Source organism: Desmodus rotundus, chromosome 12, assembly GCF_022682495.2.
Source record: "Desmodus rotundus isolate HL8 chromosome 12, HLdesRot8A.1, whole genome shotgun sequence".
Lineage (NCBI taxonomy): Eukaryota > Metazoa > Chordata > Mammalia > Chiroptera > Phyllostomidae > Desmodus > Desmodus rotundus.
The window spans coordinates 97,538,576-97,548,343 of NC_071398.1; positions in this window are offsets into that span (position 1 = coordinate 97,538,576).

The window sequence follows — 9,768 nt, forward strand, 5'->3', positions numbered from 1 at the left end:
CCCAAGGTCATTTAGGTTATTGGGAGAATTCATTTAAAAACCTCACATGATTAAATACATACACGAAGAAATTTTAGGACAGATCTAGAATTTTCCCTAGTCTATATTTCTACACATGTATGGTTTATTTTAATAAATAAATTGTGACCAACATTTTTATTGATATTTAAACTATTTATCTCACGAGCTTTTCACCACCTGATGAAATTTTCTATTTCTTGACTCCCTGAAATCCAGCTTTATTGAGGAAAATGAAATGCTTTCTGGAGGGGAGTTCAATTTTAGAGCTTGCGTGCTGGGGGTAAGACCAAACACTGGGGGATGTCAGCTGATGGGCCGTTCAGAATTTCATGAGTTAACATAAGTGCTCAGGATGTCTGCCAGGCAGGAGGGGTATAGTCAGATGGTGGAAAATAGACACGAAGTTAGGAAATTAAGTGACAAAGATAAACTCTTCCAAGCAGTAAATCTGGAAAGAACTTTAGTAGAGAACACATGATGAGATATTCTTATATATCCGTACTTCCTTCTTTTAACAGAACAAAAGCTAAATAGTCAAAGCTAGAAAGAAGATGGGTTTTGATGGACTGAAGGATTAATGGGAGAAAAATCACTTACTTGTGTGTAATTTTTCTGTAATTGTTGGCAAGGCAGGGTAGTGAAGAGAACCTTTCCCTCTTGGCCAGAAGTAAAATAATCAAGCAAAGGAATCCTTTGAGATGTTGTCTCTTGTCATGGCAACCACATATCTCAAAGACTCCATTCTGGAATGGATGTGGTTCCTAGAAAGCACTGACATGCATAGGTGGCTGCTAATGCTTACCTATTACCACTGAGGAGGAAAGCTTTTGGTTTATAAGTTACCAGCACTGAAAGGTAGTTTTCGGCAAACAAACAGCCCATTAGAAGGTGGGCAAAGGATATGAGTAGAAAATTCACAGAAGAAAACTGAATGGTCAAATAAATACCAAATGCCCCTTGAAGAATGAAAACACCATTTGACAACAGATAAGTAGAAATAAAATCATAACTAAAAATTAAAAAATCTGTAAAGTTCATATAATGATAAAGGTAGAAAGAAACTGGAACTTCCTCATACCACTGAAGAAGTATAAGTGGATATAGCTACTTTTAGAGCAATTTGTCAAATTGTAGCAAAATTGAAAGCCTAGCCCCTTGAATTTCCACTTGTAGGTCCATAGACTTATAAACATTTGTACACTTCGTGCTCTAGGAGACAAATTGTAAGGGCGTTCATTGGAGCATTGTTTTTATAAGATATAATTCAATTCCATAAAAATGCATCCATTTAAAAAAATCCTCACCCAAGGATATGTTTATTGATTTTAGAGAGAGGAAGGGGGAGGGAGAGAGGGAGAGATATTGATCAGTTTCCTTTCATAATGCCCTGACTGAGGATTGAACCTTCAATCTAGGTGTGTGCTCTGACCAGGGGTCAAACCCACAACCTTTCGGTGAACAGGATGATACTTCAACCAACCGAGCCGCATACCTGGCCAGGGCTACAGTTGTCTATTAAATCTGACAGGTAAATCAAACACAAATACATTTCTATTGCTTTTTATATTTACTTGTGTTCTTTACTGGAGTTTTCTCTGTGTGTATATTTGAGTTGCTCTCTAATACCCTATCATTTTTGTGTAAGCAATATTTTTAGTATTTTTCAAAGATATGATAACAAAAAATTCCCTCATTTGTGTTTATCTGTGAATGCTTTAATTTCTCATTTTTGCAGCATAGCTTTGCCAGATATAAAAATCTTGGTTGACATTTTTTTCTCCCAGCCCTTTGTGTATGTCATCCCACTACTATGTTGCCTCCATAATTTCTGATGACAGATCAGCTGTTAATGTTATGACAGTATCTTACATGAGTCGTGTTTCACTGTTGCTTTACAATTTTTCTCTTTGTCTTTGTCTTTAGACATGCTACTTGATATTCTTTGAGCTTCTTGTAAGTGTAGGTTAGAGTTTTTAAATGAAATTGGAGGAGTTTTTGGCCATTATTTTTACAAATATTTCTGCTTCTATCCCCCCTTTCCTTCTGTGAGTCATGATAGGCATAGTTTGGCATACCTGATGATGTCCCACAAGTCCCTGAAGCTCACTTGTTTTTCTTCATGCTTTCTTGTTTCTGTTCCTTAGATTGGATAACATCAATTGAACAATTGTCAAGTTTGCTGATTTTTCCTTCTGCTGCCAAAATCTGCTGTTGAGCCCTTTTAGGAAATTTTTTATTTCAGTTATACTTTTCACACCAGAATTTCTATACAGTTAGGTTGTATAATTTTTATTTATTTTTTTGATATTCTCTATTTGGTGAGAGAGACATTGTTTTTATCCTTATCTTTAGTTCTTCAAAGATGTGATTTACTTTAGTTCTTTCAATATATTTGTAATAGTATATTAAAGTCTTTGTTTAGTAAGTACAGTATCTTGTTTCCTCTGGGACAGTTTCTCTTGATTGCTTTTTCTTATTGTTTATGGAACATACTTTTCTTTCTCTTTGTAAATGTGATAATTTTCATACAATCTGGACATGTAACATAACATAATATAGTAGCTTTGGAAATTGTATTACTCCCTACTCAGCATTTGTTGTTATGCTCATTGTTGTCGGTTTTATTTTTTGAATGTAGTAACTTTATTGGACTAATTTTGTAAAGTTTATATCCTTTGCCACATGTGTCAACTGAATTTTCTGCTCAGTTAGCTACTGATATGGCAGATTTCCTTATAGGCCTTGAACCAGGAAGCCTTCCAACCATTGCCGAGGGGCTCTGGGTGTGTTGTTATAGAATGCTGTCCACATTTCCAGCAATTCATAACACTGCCGTAGCCTTTGCTTCCTAATTGCAAAGAACCTCACACCTGCCCGGAGGTGAGAGATTAGAACCTCCTCAGGTCTTTCCTTGCCATGTGCAGAGCCCAGCACATACGCATGACTTCTAGATTTCCAGGAATATGTCAGAGTTTTCGAAGCCCACTGTGGGCATTTCATTCCCCAATTTTTCCTTTTAAGTTTTTTTGTCAGCTTCTTAATTTGCCCCAACTGGTCTTCGTACCTCAGGCAGTGCCATGTTAAACAATTGCCACTGGTTGGTTTTGACAGATGCTCTGGAAATAGGCCTGTTTGGCCTGGAAGGTCTTTGTGTTAGATGAAAAAGTCCTGTGGATGGTACTTTTTTAAGGGAGATAGTCAAATAGCGGTCGTTCCCTGGAGGGCTTGGGGGAAGCTGTAAATCTATTCTGCCCTGTCCAACAGTGGCTAGGCTGCTGATTTTCATAGCTGCTGTTGTTTTTCAGGCATTAAAAAAATGTTTCTTAGATGATTGCAAGCCTTTGATTAATTTCCCAAGTTCTTAAGAGCTGATTTTGACAATTTTGTCAGTGTTCTCACTTCTCTTGTGGAGGAACAATTTTTTTAAAGTTCGTTCTTCAGTATCACAAAAGTACTTACACTGTATTGTTTTTAATAGGGAAAATGTATTGGGAAAATTCTTACAGTAATAGAATGGCCAAAAAATTGTAATGTCTTCATACAATAGAACTCAGCAGTTAAAATAGTAGGCTAAGATTATATATCTACACATGAATAGCAATAAAAACAAGTTGTAGAATGATATATAATGAAAACACACAGGGAATATTTTGATGAGTGCATACATGAGGGGGGATCCCCTATAAAAACAGAAGTATCTTCTGGAGGGCGGGCCTCTTGTAGTACAGGTTTCCCCCTCTAGGTGAGTGTTCTAGGAACCCATCTGTGTCAGTGAACCAGGTGGCGTTGTCGTGAGAGGCTGCATTTGGCTTCAGTGAATTTTTTTTTGAAGACTCAACACGTTTGCCCATTTCATCATGGGTGATTTACGAGTGCACCTGCTCACACTACGCTGAGCATTCAGCTGTTTTTGACCAAAACGGCATGACTGCCATGCCCCACCCTCCCTATTCACCCAGTCTTGCTCCAAGAGACTTTTTTTGTTTCCCCGGATGAAGAAAGTCCTCAGAAGGAAATGTTTGGCCATTTCGGAAGACGTGAAACAAAAACCAGCAGAAGCACTAAAAGGCATCAAAATTGACAAGTTCAAAAACTGTTTTGAGCAGTGGAAAAAACATCTCAATAGATGTATTGCATGAAATGGAGGTGACTGAAGTTTAAACGTGTAAAAACAAATATGCAATTTTTTGAATAAATAAATTTCTTTTTCTGTGTGTCCACCTCACCCCATATAGAGAGCTAATTATTTTTACAAAACACGCTGGAAGGATAAATGCATGATAGTGATGGGGGATGGAATTGGAATGAAGGGGGAAAAGGACTAATGTTTTCTATAATTTTTTTTTTTAAAGAAAATATGGACCCATGAGTATTGGCTCTGTTCTGTGCTTTTCCCTATTTAAAACTCAGTAAGAAGGATGAATGTTATATTGGATTGAATTCTTCTGTTCTCTGGGAATTTACTTGATTCTGTCCAATTTTTTTTTTAATAATCTGTGGGTGGGGAGCGAACAAAAGACAAGAGTGAGATGAATTGGGTCTGTTAAAAAATGATCTTGAAATGGCTTTCAAATATGGAATGTCAAATTCTGGTTTTCATTTTGCTTTTAAATAATCACAGATTCAAATCAGACAGAAAAATATGAATCATTGGCTTCTTCCTCTCTAAGAATCTTGGTGGTATGACTCTGCTCCAGCCAAAGAAAGGCCACTTTTGGCACCGTTTCTCTTTTTTCCCCACAGTGCTGGTTTGTAACACCTCCCTAGCTTTCGAAGGAGGGGAAGGGAGCTGCTTTCAAATTTTAACCACTTGGAAGGATATTGCCCCTCTTTTCAAGAGATTATTGACATCCCATCAATGATGTGGGAGTACAGATATCTATCTAATTTCTCTTTACAAGTAGGAGTGGGGGAATCTGAATTGCCTTGATACAAAGTCCTTTTCTCACATGGCTCTTTGACAAGGGTAAGGATGGAAAGCAAACCCAAAGCCAGCCCCTCTTGGCCCAATACTCAGCCAGAGAGAGCCTCCAAGCCCAACAGTGTGCTCACTACAGCATGGAGCCAGTAGGTGTCACTACAGATAAAATTTGCAGGCAGCAGAGAGGATAACTAGGAAAGCAGAAAAGGCGAGTGAAGTTCGCCATGCTAATGGAGAAAACGGAAGTTTCCACCTATTGCCTCCAGGAAATGGTTTCAGACCTTGTCTGTCGTGTCTGTGTGTGGACCTATTAGAGTTGGCATCAGCTTTTAACAGAAAAATAACTCAATGAGCTAAGAAAATTCAAGACGTATGTTGTAGGATCTCTGCTAATGAAATGTGGTTAACATCCCGAGCCTCTCGTGCTGGAGTCTCTCCTGGAAATTACGTCTAAAGTTTCAACAGCTTCCCCCAGGAGGAAGTAAATTGAATTCTCTTTAGACAAGGAGACTTGATAAGATTGTTTTTCAAATCTATCTCTACCATTTGCTATGATCTTTCCCCCTTCTATGTCTTTATTCTGAAAGCCATACTGGCAAATAGTGTGAATTCAATACATATTTGTTGAATGAATAGTATGAAAGAAGGGAAGGAAAACAACATTAATTTAACGCCTCTTTATTTTATGCCCTGTTCTCTACTGCTTTCTTACATGTTTAAAATATACCCTTTACAAAAACAAACCAAAGACTGCCCTGTGAAGCAGTTATTGTAGCCTTTGCTTTGTACATGCAATGCTCATGGAATGTACTCACAAGGGACCCTCACTTGTGTTTCTCATCTTCCCTCTGCGCTTTGCTTGGTGTGAAACCCCTACCCTGCTCCCATATGGAACCCTCACACACCCCTATGGCATTTCTGCTGTCTTGTTGCTCCTAAAGAGCTGTATAATCACTTTAAGTAGCAGAACTACCACAGTTTAGTAACTAAAACTGTACAGTTTCATGCAATAATACAACTTATTCCATCTTAAGTCACAGTGCTTCTTCCCGTAGCTAGAGCTGTCACAGACCTGCCAGCCTTCAGACGGAGTTGAATGTTTCTTCCCTTTTCTCACTCAGCTCCTCCCAATCCCCCAGTGAGGTTTGGAGAGGGTGCAAAAGAAGAAGAGATGAGAAGGCAGTAGTTTCTTTGTTTGCGTAGTGCTTTTGACATATTCAGAAGTCCCTGTTAGAAATATTTGATTGTATATCCCGAGGTGCAAAGCTAAGCATTTTCTTCTGGGAGACCATTCTTCTGCACGTTTTACATATACTTTTATTTTCTTCACTGTTAAAAATTTCATTTATATACTTTTAAAATTTTATTAAATGCTTGGCATTTTCTCCTGTAATAATAGAATTCCCAAGTTTTAGCTGAGTACATGGCCTCTTGGGATAAGGACTTACATTTCCCAGCATTCCTCCTCAGGGTCCATGTGCAAATTCTTGGAAGTGTCCTTCAATGGAGAGGCTTGCTTTGTCTTCCCTTGCCTTCTTCTTATTGGCTGCAGGAAGGGCAGGGTCATTGCAGACTGGACAGTGAGGCGGAAGCCCTGTCCTAAGTGAGGGCCTCAATGATCACGGAACTGACCTGGCAACATTGTGCAGTTACCTCTGTACTTTATTCATAAATAAAGATAAGTGAATTTCCAGTCTACTGTCTTAAGTTTTTAGCACATGCACATACAAAATCTGAACTGATAGAAACACAGAACTAAGTGAGATTTAATTTTAGGAAAGTTGTTGCTAATAAGTAAAGTCAAGATTGGAAAAAGAGCCTTCATGAATGCAAACTGATTTTTATCGCCTTACGTGTGTGATACTGTATGAGGTTCTGGAAGAAGAGGGGTGAGCAAAGGTGAAGTGAGGGGGGCCCTTCCCATAAGAGGTCACTCTCATTCCCTTCTTGCTCTTCCTGGGGCTGATTTTTTCCCCTTCAGCAGCTCAGCAGCTTCTTTGTTCTCTGAGGTAGCACTCTGTCTTCTTTTGTTATCAAAATGCAAGTTCCCAGTGGCCCCACAGGAGGGCACCATGTGGGGCCTATGCTCACTCACTGCTGCTGGGAACACGGGTTTGGGCCTTTCGGACACATAGTTTGGAGATATCAAGAGCCCTGGAAGAGGTCACACCCTGCAACACAACAGTCACACTCCAAGAAATATAAAGAGGTAGACATTCGTTCAAAATTGTGTTTCACTAAGGCATTCATCACAGCATTACTTACACGGTGAAACAGGAGAGATGCAAGTATCAACAAAAGAAAAACGATGGCTTCAACTATGTGGTGTACCCCAAATTAAATAATGCTATGCAGCTACTAAAATTATGTTCGGGAGAATTTGTAAAGATGGACAAACTCTAACAATGTAATTTTTTACTAAATCAAATCAGAATGCAAAACTACGTATATCATGAATCTACTTACATAAACATTAAAGAAAAATGAGACAAAAACAGCTTCCATATACAAAAAATTTAATGGATGACTCATATCCATAATTTGGAACATACAGAAATGGAAGGATAAGACAGCAGCAATAAGCCACAGCCCACAGATATGAGGCTGTTCTCCACCATGAATCTCCAGTTCAGTCTGCCCAGACTCAAGGAACGCAAAGATCCTGAGAAACAACAAATCATCATTGTTTCAACTAGTAAATGTTGTCGTGATTTGTTGCATCACAAAAGCTAATTGATAACACTTAGTCACTGACATCCAGGGAGCCATTGTTCTTCTCTTCATTGTTAAAATATTTGGGAGAGGAAGGATCTAGCTTTCTATGAAGAACAGTACTCCTGAACCAGCAGGCAAAGGGTACGTGACCTACACCATGCCCCAATCACCCACACCTTTACCTGCAGAAAAGCAGACTTTATGGCAGATGGAAACTTCTGCCTGTTGACTGTGAGTGGTAACATAACCCAGTACTGGCTCTGTGAGGAGCCAGTGATCAAAGGCTCATTAGAGCCTCAGCCCTTCAGGCGTGCTCCCTGCCTCCCCCCACCCCCGCCAGGAGCTATTCTTGCAGGACTGTCGTTGGCCCTTCAGTGTGTGTAATGGGAAGAAAGCCTGAACCTTAGTTCACTGAAATGAAGTCACACTTCAGAGTAGAGGCAAGCATCTGAGTATCAAATATTTTTTGTCAGGTGCCTGAAAAGGAAAGGCAGGGAATTTGAATGAGTGTTGGAAAAACAGGTTGTCATTTCTTGGCAACACATTTCCAGTTCTTTCTTCAGGACCTTGGGTAGAAAATTTCCCCTCCTTCCGTTTTTCAGCCCACGTGTGTTTCCAGGGAAACCCAATCCTACTGCTGATTCCTTGACACTTAACTCACACAATAGTTTTCAAGAACTATTTCCAGGGGGCCTTTAAAACATGATTTCATTTTCTGGGAGAGTGAGCTCCAAGTCTTGCCTGCCTATCACAGAAGCATGCACACCACGAGGATGTGACATAGTGTATTTGTCTTTCTCTGGCTGACTTGTCTCACTTGGTATAATACCCTCTAGGTCCATCCGTGTTGTCACAAATAGCAAGAATTCATTCTTTTTGTTGCTGTGTGATACTCCATTGTGTGTGCATGTTAAATACCACATCCTCTCGATCCATTCATTTAGTTGTGTGTTTCTGTTAGTTAGAAACTCACCACTTTATTTATGACATATATATTCATTTCTTACTTGCAAGAAAGAATAACACGCTATGGTTATTCAGACTCAGGTGTTTGGCAAACATTTCCTCAAAACTGAATGAAGTAAGTTTGTCATTTCAGGGAAAACAAGTATCTATTGCTAATGATAAAAGCAAAGTTTTAAAGAGAAAATTAGAATCTTGAAAATTTTATCTACTACCATGAGTTTAACAGCTTCCCAATACTTAAACACTTATGATTAAATTGGTGGTGATATTAATGAATGTGATGTTATGTCAACATTTGGGAGATCTGCATAACTCAGTAAACCAGCATGTTTCAAAATACTAATGTATGATACTCCAAAATCAGATGTGAGTGACAGATCTCAAAGTGTAAGGCAGACAAGGGCATTTCAGTGTAGCTGAGTATGAAAATTTTGTTGATATGGTTTCAGACTCCATATTGCCACTAACCTTTAATGCATCACCTCGTACCAGCTTTTGCATAGCAGCAAAGAATAGCCACAAATATGTGGCAGCGCACATGGAGAGGCACGAAGTCCAGGGGACTAGAAGTAGTTCAGTGATTACTAGGACAGTGGCTCTTTTGCAGGCATGTTTGCTATTGAGCAATGTTTTTAAGACACTAAACTACTTTGCTGAAATTACTGCTTAGTTTACAAAATGCTTCCCTGCCTGCACATGGTTTCTAAGAGTAGTAACTGCTTCATAAATTTCTTCCCCATCAACAGTTTACATGATGAGGAGACATTAAAAAGGTCAATTGACTTTTGCAAAGGCTCATTTTGATGATCAGTACATTGTAAAACAATATTTTGAATAATGACTTCAATTTTTAATTTCTTTGTGAGCATTTCTTCAATTGGCCACTGAAATTTCCCAAGAATAACTGACCTATGAAGAGATAAGTTGAGCATGTATTTGAAGTCCACTTTAGCTCTCAAGTGAGTCACAGATTAAAGCTTTGTTCTTGGCAGTGCAGGAAATATACGCCCTACTTGAAAACTGGTTTTGGGAAAGAAAGTGCTTACTTTGGATGTTCTCCACGAACAGTTGGGACACTCTCAAATAACGCAAATGCTTTCTTTATTTTAAGGCAAATGATATTTTCAGATGCCTCTAAACGGACT